Here is a 13,093-nt window from a genome sequence, read left to right on the forward strand (position 1 = left end):
AAACCAAAAAAAAAATTTTTAATGGAAATAAATGAGTTATCAATTTATGGGCATTTAAAATAAAATAACAATATAATGCAAAGAAAGCCGAAAAAAGAAAGCAGTGATAGCATTTTAAATAAACAACATGGGGCTGGAGTGATAGCACAGCAGATAGGCCTTTTGCCATGCATGCAGCCAACTAGGATTTGATTTGGTTTCCCGTCTGGTTCCCTGAGTCTGCCAGGAGGAACTTCTGACTGCAAAGCCAGAAGTAATCCCTGAGTACTTCCAGGTGTGGCCCCAAAACCAAAATAATAATTAATAATAATAATAATAATGATAATTAATAATAATAATTAACAACATAACACAAGGAAACAACTTAGTAAATGAACAAAGCACAAAGCTGCTTTCTTGGAGAAGAATAAAACAATAAGCAAGCTCTGGGGCATATTTCAAGAAAATGGTAATTTAAAAATTACAAAGAAACTGGGAATAATCAAAGTGCCTAACAACAGATGAGTGGATAAAAAAAAGACCCTGCAGTGTAAAGAACATAACAGATGAGTGGATAAAAAAATTGCAGTGTAAAGAACATAATAGTACCCAGTTATAAGAAAAGATAAAATCTTGAATTTCATTACAACTTGTATAGGACTAGAAGTTGTCCTATTTAAGTAAAGCAGGAGAAAGACAGATTTTTGAATGATCTAGCTCATATTTGGAATACAAAAATAAAATCTAAAGAATGACAACATCTAATGAAAATAAACCCAGAGGGGGCTGGAGAGATAGCATGAAGGTAAGGCTTTTGCCTTGCAATCAGAAGGTTGGTGATTTGAATCCTGGCATCCCATATGGTCCCCCGAGCCTGCCAGGGGCGATTTCTGAACGTAGAGCCTGGAGTAACTGCTGCCAGGTGTGACCCAAAAAACAAAACAAACAAACAAACAAAAAAAACAAAACAAAAAAAAAGAAAAGAAAAAGAAAGAAAGAAAAAGAAAAGAAACCCAGAGATCCTGCAATAGGACTGAGTCTAACAAGTGGGGTCATTGTTGATATGATTGAGAAGGGACCTAGGGACAATCGTGAAGGTATGCTGGTGCCCTAGTGGTGAATATGGTACATTACAGCATGTACTTAAAGAATAAATACTAATACTACTCTAAAATGATATCTTAATAAAATTTGGAAAGAAAGTAAAACTATAAATGTATAGAAAAATTTTAATTGAACAGAAGCCATTTTATGTCTCTGTATTTGAACCATTAAATTAAATGTATAGAGATTATTAAACCCACTTAAATATTTCTCAGTGTAGAAACGCAATATACTTGGGCATTTTAGAAGGGGATGGCTGGATTATTTGGATCAGTAGCTTAGTCTGTAGTCAAAGGCATCAGGGTGGTTCTGAAAATAGAGATTCAAGAAGCCCATGAAAATGTTCGTATCCAAGAGGAGCATGCAAACTGTAGTCCTGCTTCATGGCTGAGATTCGGACGTGAAGTGCAGGGGTGTAGTCCACAACAGTCAGCTATTCCATATACATCCAGTCACTCTAACCAGGGCCAAACGAGGTGATCGATCATGGACATACAGTCTCCATCAAAAGAAATGGTGTTTTGATAGTCAAGAATCTCTTCCAGCTTGCAGAATTCCTGGTACAGATGTGTGCATTCTCTCTCTCGCATCTCATCCATGTTAAACACTCCTTGGTCAATGGTGGGATCTAATCAGAGGACACAGGTTCTCAGTTGGGAAGTTCTGGGCAACTCTCTGCTATTGCTCTTATTGAAGAGGTCCAATAACATCTTTTGGAGTGCTCACTCATAAGGGTCATATGGATACAGCTTCCTCCCGGGATATGCATCATCCAGGTATTCACAGGCAATCACAGATTCATAGACCAGCTGGCACTGGTTGGTTTACAGGACAAGGATTTGACCAAAAGGGTGTTTCATAAAGAACCAATTGGGCTTATTTCTCAAATTAATGTTGATAATTTCATGTCTTCTGAAAGAAAGCACCAATTAAAAGATAAAAGGGAGTTGAGCCAGAGGTTTCTCTGGAATCAAAAGAGCAAATTTTATCATCTCGAGGTTTTTTACTCCCAAGTCAGACCCTGGGTGTCAATTCTATGTATAGAAAATTTAAAGACATAACTTAACATTCCAAAGAACTGCAGTTGAAAATTTAAATGTAGTAATAAGAGACCATATAAATGAAAAATTGGACTTAAACTTAGAAAACCTAAGTAGAATAGAATCAGTAAATTAACAATTAGTGTTCCAAGTCATAAGGAACCAGATGGCTCACAGGTATGTTTTCAATATTCAAGAAATGAACAACCTCTGATAGCATGAAATACTTTTCTGAAGATAGAAAGAGAAGGAACGCTTCTCAAGTACTTTGTGATATAAAGATAACCTTTATAATAGAAAACAAAAGCACTATGAGAAAGACAAATTAGAAGATAATTATCATATTAGGCATGAAAGTATAAATCCAAGATGAGTAATATATGATTATTACAATATTCTACATATATTTGTATAAATAAATAGCTTTTATCATCTAATATAAAATACACATAATTTGGGGGATAAGTGTATAGAAAATCAGGACTAGTACCACAACCCAGATGTTAACATTAGGTGCATATTTTATGTTCCTTCAAAAATGCAGAGATAATACCATTTATATATATATATATATATACACACTCTTAAAATTATTTTCTGACTCTTATGCAGTCCTCTGCTAATCTGATGGCTGTTTCAGTTTTTTAATGGTCATTTCATTGAACTAGAATATGAAATGAGTATAAAATGAGTTTCTGAAAGGCATTTATTTATTCCTACTTTTCTCAGAGGAAAGGGTCATGACATTTAACCCTCCATTACCTAATGCTGACTCTGAGTCTGAGACCCCTTTTGTGCCTGCCATATGGATCTCTCCCCAAACACCTGCAGAACATGTGCAGAATGCAAGGGAGAAAGTCTTAGGAAGGCATCGAGTTGTCTGTCATTTTCACCTAAGACAAAACTGTTAGGGAGTGATAGGTGTAAATAAAACATTTCTAGTCTCACCCCAAATGAGACAAGAGTTGAGACATATGTAAAATAAAGAACTACTTTGAAAGGTTTTGGTCCTGCTCTCATTAGGTTAACAGAGGGTAGAGGTTTATGAGACTGGTTGTAAAAGAAAATCTGGAGAATGACATGCTTTTAACTTCACATCTTAGCCACATGGATTCAGTGGCAGTTTCTACACAGAATGACAGCTTTACTTGCCAAATGTCAACTTGATTAGTATGGAGCAGAAACACAAATCATCCACAAAGTAGTTAACATAAATGTTAACATAAAAAACACTTAAACTGGGCTTTAGCAATGTTTCTTTAAACTAATATTTGAAGATATTCTTAGAATTTCATGTATTAGCTCTTAAGTCAGATTCCATATGAAGAGTAGACATTTCTACAAAGAGGCGAGGAAGCTAAAAAATAAGACATGATCTGGAAGTATTTGATTTGTATTCAGGAAAAAAATATTCTGACACTTGCTAAAATGGCAGGGCAGGCTTTACTTAAACTATAAGTGTAGGAGAAATACAGATGGCGAAAAGGCACATGAAAAAATGCTCTACATCACTAATCATCAGGGAGATGCAAATCAAAACAACTATGAGGTACCGTCTCACACCATAGAGATTGGTGCACATCACAAAGAATGAGAACAAGCAGTGCTGGCAGGGATGTGGAGAGAAAGGAACTCTTATTCAGTGCTGGTGGGAATGCTGTCTGGTCTAACCTTTATGGAAAGCAATATGGAGATTCATCCAAAAACTAGAACTTGAAAGGCCAGAAAGATAGCATGGAGGTAAGGCATTGCCTTGCATGCAGAAGATCAGTGGTTCGAATCCCAGCGTCCTGTATGGTCCCCTGAGCCTGCCAGGAGCGATTTCTGAGCATAGAGCCAGGAGTAACCCCTGAGCGCTGCCAGGTGTGACCCCCCCCAAAAAAAAACAAAAAACAAACAACCAAACAAACAAAAAACAAAACCCTGGAAACTGAGTACCCATATGATCCCACTATATCACTCCTGGGATATACCCTAGGAATACAAAATGCAATACAAATCCCTTCCTCAGACCTATATATTCAATGCTGCACTATTTACAATAGCCAGACTCTGGAAACAACCAAGATGCCCTTCAACAGATGAATGGCTAAAGAAACTGTGGTACATATACACAATGGAATATTATGCAGCCATCAGGAGAGATGAAGTCATGAAATTTTCCTAACATATATGTACATGGAATCTATTATTCTGAGTGAAATAAGTCAGAGGGAGAGAGATAGATGCAGAATAGTCTCACTCATTTATGGGTTTTAAGAAAAATAAAAGACATTTTTGCAATAATCCTCAGAGACAAAGAGAGGAGGACTGGAAGATCCAGCTCACAACATGAAGCTTGCCACAAAGAGTGATGATTGCAAATAGAGAAATAACTACATTGAAAACTATCATAGAATGTGAAAGAATGAGGGAAGTAGAAAGCCTGTCTTGAGTACAGGTGGGAGTGGGGTGTGGGGAGGGAGACTTGGGACATTGGTGATGATACTGTTGCATTGGTGAAGGGGGGTGTTCTTTACATGAATAAAACCTAACTACAATCATGCTTGTAATCAAGGTGTTTAAATAAAGATATTAAAAATGCAAAAAAAAAAAGTGTAAGGACTATATCATGACTGGTTTCCAACAGGGGAGAAAGATTGGGCTCAACTCCACATTCAATAGAGAAATGAAGATTTATAGTCAGGAAACTGGGTGGCGTAAGAGATTAAGAGATGGAGAGTTGCTGTTTACAACTAGTCGTACTGGCCAAAGGCACCTAAAAAATTCTTGCATAAAGAAGTTAAAGATGAGAAGGCAGGCTATACAGTCTCTGTGCTCTGTTTTTGACCTGAGCTTTTATCCCAAGCAGGACTTTTTTCTTCTAAAATTTTATACCAAGAAGAACCAAAACAAGTGAAATGAACACATATGTAAATGAAAAAAGATTAAAAATTAATAATTATAAAAGAATGGAGGAGGCTACCTTTTCCTTTGAAAATAAACATACTATGGGGCCAGAATGGTGGCACAAGTGGTAGCCATTTGCCTTGCATGTGCTATCAAGGACAACCGTGGTTCAATCTCCTGTTATCCCATATGGTTCCCCAAACCAGGAATGATTTCTGAGCACATGGCTAGGAGCAAACCCTGAGTATCACTGGGTGTGGCCCAAAAGGCAAAACAAAGAAAAAAAGAAAGAAAGAAAAAGAGACACACTAAGAGGTATAACTATTAAGGTATTAAACATACAAGGAACATATAGATATCCCCATTAAGTTTTTTGAGATATTCTTGTGGACAGGGAGGTCCAGGCCACATTTTCATCCCATACTGTAGTCTCATTGAGTTTGAGAAGTGGTTTGCAGCAGTAAGGGATCAGGTAGTGCCCTTGGACTGGGGGTCCTTCTGGAGCTGAATCTGGCAGCATGCATCACTCCACAGTTTGGGGGGTGGGTGAGAAGAAGTGCCACATAAAATGAGTCAGCAGGAATAGTGGTTTGCGCTTCTTGTAAGGGCACAAGATACTAATGCACCAACAATATAATATGGCACCATTCCCTTTTGCATAGGCATACTAACAAAAGGGGAAATCTTATGTATAGAAACAAACTCTTTTTTTGTTTGTTTTTGGGGGCCACACCCAGTGACTCTCAGGGGTTACTCCTGGCTATGTGCTTAGAAATCGTTCCTGGCTTGGGTGGCCATATCAAACCAAGGTCCATCCTAAGTCAGTTGCATTAAGGCAAATGCCCTACCACTGCATCACCACTCTGGCCCCAGAACCAAACTCTTATCTACTAGGGATAAGAGCTCTTACATTTTATAATACAGGGGGACCCTGAACATGTGTCACGAGAACTTGACTCCATATGATTGCACAGCTATTGTCCAAACCCCAAAGATCCAACACAGCTCCTTGCAACAGCACCAGGAACCAAACTCCCACTGGGGAATTCCTAATTCCACTCTGACTCCAACTTGCGACAGGTTGATAGAACCTGATAATGAGGAAACAGCAAAAACTTGATCCAAGAGCAGGTTTCCCTATCTCATCACCTAACGGTAAGATCAAATCAGAAGACACACTGTCCTTTGACCTGTGCAAAAACCAAGATCCCTAATTTCAGAAGGCAGACTTTGACAACCTTGACTGGGCAGAACTTTTCCTGGGACCCATAAGAAAGATCCTAGTCTATGCTTCAGCCTAGGATTTGTACAAAAACCAAGACCTCTAATTCCAGAGTTTTGACTTTGACAACTGTGACTGAGCAGAACTTCTGGACACATAAGGAAAGACTATCCTAGGCTTCGAACTAGCATCTGTACAAAAACCAAAATCACTATTTACAGAAGACAGATTACAACAAACGTGACAGAACAAATCTTCTAGAACCATAATGAAAAATTCTATCCTAGACTTTGTCCAGTTGAAATACTAAGATCTCTAGCTACAGAGGCCTGACTTTGTCATCCACAACTGAGCAGAAAGTTTCCTGGCACTATATAAAGACCTTGGGATTTGATAATGAGAATGTATGGAGCCTGTAGTTGCTCCTATGATAGTATACTCTAAGAGTGGAGGAACACTGTATCTCCTAGGCCAAGGAAATTCCCTTTCTAACTTCCCCAATACTTATTGTGCTTATGCAAAAAATGAAACAAAAAAACACCAGCCCTTCATTTTTCATTTTGTTTTGCTTTATTTTTTTTTCTTTTCTTTCTTGTGGTTGTTGTTTTGGTGATGATTTAATTTTTGTTGATGCAGCTGCTGTGTTTTTTGTCATTGCTCGTTTTTCTTTTTATCTCGTTTTGTTTTTGTTTTTGCTTTTCTTTTTTTCTTTCCTTCTTTTGAATCGATATTTATAGCCTCTAGACAGATTCCTCCCAACTTTTTTGTCTTTCTTTTCTTTATACAAAAGAACCACAGAACTTGAATCATCTGATCTGCCCTCATAAATTGAGGGGGGAAAATGCATGGTACCAGGAGCAACCAGTTGTATGAACATTGAGTGAAAATAAAGAATGATCAGACTTAAGCACCAAACCCAAAGTCAATGGATACCAGAATTTATACCCAATCTACAATAAGCTATAGACAAAGGAGACCTATTACACTAGCAATCCATGGGGCAAAGGAGGAGGTATGGGATGCATGCTGGGAACAGGGGTGGAGGGAGGACAACACTGGTGGTGAGAATGGCCCTAATTCACTGTCACTATGTACCTTAAATATTACTATGAAAGACTTATAATTCACTTTGATAACAATAAAAATTATTAAAAGAGAGTAAAAAACATAAAACAATAAAAATAAAAAGGTGAGAAGGCATTATGTGGCTGGCAGTGAGGGTTGATGAGTTTGGTCATCATGAATTTGGGAGCATTCAGGTAAGCAATAAGGGAGAGTATGGCTGAATGACTCAACAATATTTTTGATAAAACTGGATCCCATAAGGCTAGACACTAAGGTCCAGAATAAAATGGTACAGATGAGTCCAAACAGAGTTAGATCAAGGAGAGGCTTTGTACTTAATTGGGAGAGGAAAGACCTCAGAATAGTGAATTTAGGAAAGGGAAGTGATGGATCAGCATAGAATTTGAAGCTGGTCTGAAAGATATGAAAACATGGAAACCAATACTATCTATTTATACTAATACAGCCTAAACACATTTAAGGAGAATATCTTGGAAGAACCAATTTAAAATATAAAAGATCATGCTGACATAAATGTAGATCAGAATACCAACTTAAAAAAGAGGTGAGTTCCCAGATATGTAAATAGTATAATTTCCATATAGTCAAAAACATGTATTCATAAATATTAGTTTATATCTAGAGAGGGAAAAGCATTAGAATGTAAATAGAAGAGATAAAACTAACTTACTTTGTGGTGGGAATGTAACTCAGTGGTAGAATTCATACTTTATATGTATAAAGATCTTGGGTGCCAAAAAACTCCATTCTGCAAAAAATGGAATTAGAGTGAAGGCTAAGTCTCATGTTATTATATACTTTAGTAATATTATTATATTTGTTTATTGTTGGGGCTATACCCAACAGTGCTCAAAGATGGCCAGAACTACCCCAATATGCTAGGGTGGGACATTCAATTCAGGGGATTAAACTCAGCAAGGCATGTGTGCTACCACTTGAGCTATCTGACTTGTATTTATTATATTTATGTTATTTTATTATTATATTTTATTTATGTTTTTTTGTTTGGAAGCCTACATAGAAGTGCTAGGGGGCTATTTATGGGTCAATACTTGAGGGGTCCTTCTGGCAGTGGAACAAATAATGCTGGGAGTTTAGAGCTCCATCCCTTCTTGCTATATATCTGGCCTCATAATTATTTTCTCTTAGAATTAAGGAATAAACTGTCCAAAGTGGAAAAAGGGGAAGCAGATCTGTCAGTACTCCCAAGAATGGACCAGGAAAAATATTCAACCAAAGAAGCAAAATCAACTAATACATCTATCTCACTTGTCCACATACCCATCCACCATAAGACACTACCTGAGTTCTAGTCATTAGCTCCCTCCTTCCCCAGATATGCCAAAAACTTTACCAGTTTTTAGCATAAGCTGAGTCATCACTGGCTAATGCCTTACATGTGAAGTCCACAGGAAAAATATGCATGGGACAAACGTTTTAATTGAGAATGAGAAGAGTATCACTAGCAAATACTCAATGTATTCGAAAAGCAAGTTCTCGGTTCAACTAATCTTGAAAGTAAATTTATGCCAGTGTTTCGCATTGAAATAACTGCAGAAGATCTTTTACAAGACAGAGAACAAGAATAATCCCTTCTGTTATTGGCTTCACTATAACCCTGAATATCTGACAAAGCCTGTGTGATATTGGTTTATAACCCTTGGTTTATTCATCAATACAGTGAATAAAATAATAAAATTATAGTCTGCATATATATTACAAGGAACCTCAGGTAATAACACATAGTTTAGAAACATATATAATGAAGGTTCAATAAGTATCTGTTATTTACAAAACTATAATGGAAGAAGGCAGTATGTCCCATCAAAAGAGAAACAAAAACATCAAGAGAAAATGCTGCATAGGCTAAAATAAAAAGCTATTAAAACAAAAGTTTATTGGCTTCCCATTACAGACACAATATAGCAGATGTAAGCATACAGCAATTTTTACATATGAATATATACACTAGCAATTTCCAAGCAAGGGTGTTATACAATGTTATAAAACACAGTTAAAGAGGAATGCCTCTACACAGTAAGAGGATCTTAGCAATGCTTTTTGAATGACTTCTTTATTGTCTCCAGTTCTCCACAGCAATCCAAGTCAAATATCATTTGTACCTCAATGTCTGGACCAAATTTCGAATATATTTTAATTCTGCCCATCACCCTCTTCTCTGCCCCAATTTTGAACAATCCAGTCCTCTTTTTTTTTTCTCTTCTGGTAAAATTCTGCTTTTCCTAAAAGCGTTCAGACTCATACATGTACAAAGTTGCCTACATTTGGAGTGAGATGAATCCACATTACATTCACTCTGTGACCTTGAACACATTAGGCAATTTCTTGATTCTTCAAGTTCCTTGCCTTTTCAATGAGAAAATAATGACTGTCTTCATCTCAGACTTGTTCTGAGGATTGAATAATGACATTTCAAATTCCTGGCACTCACTGTGTGCTTAATGGTGGTTAGTTTCCTCGCTTTCCCAAAAAAGAATCTGAGAGATCATCACCCTTCTCATATTGCAAATAAGAAATCTGGAGTCCACTGGTGGGGGGGAGTTGAGGGGGGTGGGAAACATATGCAAGGCCCTATTCTTTTGTCTGCTGTACTTTTATTACTCTGGTGGAGAAAACAGTGAGATCAGAATGGATTTCCACCCCCCCCTTTTAATATAGGTAAGCCACCAAGAGATGTTTCAAGTAGGAGTGACTTATGAAATGCAATAAGCAGTCTAAGAATGGTTTTAACTCCTCAGAGATATTAAAAAGAGGTTCTGTTCTTCCAAGATTTCCATAGTAGAACAGAAGTATTCTGTATGCTTTGGCACCAAAAACTCCAGAACTGAGAATTTATCTGCACATTTTAAATTGGGTCTTCTAGAATGCTTTGCCCATGGAGTTGGCAAAGGAACTGGCCAACAGTATTGAGTGGGGTCTGGTGTGTGGAGCACACAGCTGGCTTGGAAGCACAGCTCTCTGCCTTCAGTCAAGGAAACACAGAAAAATGCAGGCAATTAAATATAAATGTGGTGATTCTTTTCCTGCTTTTCTCTGTCTTCTTTTTACAAACCCGAAGAACACTTATGTATAACCCAAGGGAACCTTGATCATATATTTGAAAACATGAAAAATTGGGCAACCTATAATTTCAATGTTGGCCCCTTACTGGAGGAAGAATGGTAAACTTTTTACTCAGCAGGAAGGAAATATTCTATACTACCATTTAAAAAGTTGGCCACAAGTGTCTGTTATTATTAAGAGCATGCATTAAAAATGACATGTTTACCATTAAAAAGTGAAATGTTACTTTATTTTAAAAAGATATGCATACTTGTTTCTCTCCTCTTTCCCCCACCCAACCCCTTTTTACTTCTTTAAGTAAAACTCTTACAAGATCCAGGAAAAGCAGAAGCATGACATATCACTCAGGCAAACATGGGGGCTGTGGTTCAGGGAAATTCAAACAATGGAAATGAGCCATATCTGACTCCATCCATTGCTCTAAATAAATTGCTCCTTCAGTGTCTGTTACCAAAACTACTAAATGGTTAAACCATAAGGAAGTATTTGTAGCAGCATGAATCTGTAGGTCATGAAGTTGTCAAACACGTGTAGAGTCCTCTGAGACCTTTTATGGTAGCATATAGCTTCTGAAAACAGCCTGTGGGTCTGTATTTGTGGAAATTTTCCAGTCTTGTGAAAAAAATGTAACTGATATATTGATCTTGTCTAATATTTTTGCCTTCATATTATAGGAAGAGTGAAATGCAACAGCCAAACTTCTAATCCTTCCATTATTCTAATCCTTCCATGACTTGGAACTGTTTATTATAAACAATCTTTCTCAGAAGCAAAATTCTATCTTAATAATTCTAGGTATTTTGGGGTCTTCTGAGTAAATCTTGAAATGACTGTTTATTATCCAGTGTTTATATTATACTTACACAAATTGTTAGGAGGATTAAACCAAAAACTACAATAGATAAGAAAAGATATTTGAAAGCCTAAAGAGCAATATTATAGTGGTTAAGATACTTACCTTGCACATGCCTGGAACACTTTATAAACTCATGTCCAACAGGAGAGATTCCTGAGCATAAAGCCAAAGTTAAGCAATGAGCAACCCTGACGTGGCACCAAAATTAAAAAAAATGTTTTTTTTTTTTAATAAAATAACCTGATTATTTTCAATCTAAAACAATTTAATTGTGTATTAATCTTAACAGGTTTCCTGCAAAAAATGGAGAAATTGGAAACATTTGGAAAATGCTACTCAACAACGAACAGTTTCTGACAATCGAAGTGTCACGTTCTCTAGTAGATTGGTTAAGGTTTGATTCCCACAGAGCTCCCAGACAGGAAAGGGAGTTCCCATTCCCCTGTCTGATTAGGTTAGAGGGAACAGTTCCAGTTGTAGAGAACAATGAAAAATAATTCACACAGTGAAAAGGTACAAGAATCGGTTCAGAAAATCCAGTGCTCAAGCAAGGAATTCAAACCACAAAAGCTTTCTGCTCCTAAGATGGAGTGCAGCTCAAATGAAGAAGACCAAAGAATTGAGCCTCAGCCTTCCTCAGACCCTTGTTTTTTATTGACAAGAATCAGGTACCAAATAAAGAATAATACAATATACTGTTACCAGGTAACACCCTAAGGTGGGGTACAATAATTGATTAGGGTAGGATCAGTAATACAACAACAATAATATTAAAATAATGCAACATATTTTTAACCTCTCTCTGGTTATATTTTCTAATTTTTTCTGCCTGACTCTCATCACTCATATCAAGAATCAGTTTATGAATTGTTTGGTTTGTACTTTTTGGTCTTGGTTCAAAATTTAGGCAAATGTTAGTGGAAAAAAAGGTATTTCAAATTCTTAGGTCTTGGGACATAAACACATTTGGGGAGAGGGTTAGGGTGCTACTTCATGTGTTCCGAACTTAGTCTCATGACTTCTTATAGTTTCTAGAAAGATCTATTCTGTAGGAAATAGCATGATACATTATAATTATTATTATTTAATTTTTTTACTAAATATATTTTCTAGCACATAGTGCTACTTTCTATACTATTGTCCTCCTTACAGTTGTGAGATAGCCTAAGGTATTATACTCTTCTACCTTAAAACCATTTTTTCTGTAATAGCAATCAAGACTTCTATTTATTTTACCCTTCAAAGGAATATTTTAAAAACACATTTGAAACAAATATCGGGTAGACAAGCAAAATCAATCTATGTAATTTCATCTTTCAGCTTTAATTATAAAATGTGTTTATAAGAGGTTGAAAAGAGAGAACTATAAATAAACAGAAATGAATGTAATTTTGGCCCAATCAATCATTGTAAGGAAGATCTATCACAAGGATATAATTTTAATAGACAGTGATCATCAAGGCTAGCTATTCCACTGTTAGGTCAAATGGAAGACAGAAACCAAAATCTTCAAATCATGAAGATATGCTAGACTTCCAATTTCCCTTGATCTCTCAGAATTTCCAGAGAATTAACTGAGATAAAACTATACTTTTCTCCACTAGATGAAATTATGCTTTTCGCCATGTCTCATTTCCTCTCATTTCTTTCTTTTTCCCCACTTTCTAATATCAAAACAATAAGAAAGTCCAAATTCTAATCAAAAGTTTATTTTTTTGTTGTTAACTAAAGGTCTCTGGATAAAACACAATGATGAATGTGCCTGATGCCTCCCAGGTCTTTTAGACAACTACAAACAGAGGACAGCTGAAATCTGCCAGTGGTCACTTCACT

The 13,093-nt window shown here is 36.5% G+C and overlaps 1 pseudogene; it reads right to left on the minus strand.

The window, feature by feature from the left end:
* Positions 1-1,353: 1,353 nt before the first annotated feature.
* Positions 1,354-12,886, minus strand: LOC126028304 (glutathione S-transferase omega-2-like; annotated as a pseudogene).
* Positions 12,887-13,093: the final 207 nt, after the last annotated feature.

Source organism: Suncus etruscus, chromosome 14 (assembly GCF_024139225.1).
Source record: "Suncus etruscus isolate mSunEtr1 chromosome 14, mSunEtr1.pri.cur, whole genome shotgun sequence".
Taxonomy (NCBI): domain Eukaryota; kingdom Metazoa; phylum Chordata; class Mammalia; order Eulipotyphla; family Soricidae; genus Suncus; species Suncus etruscus.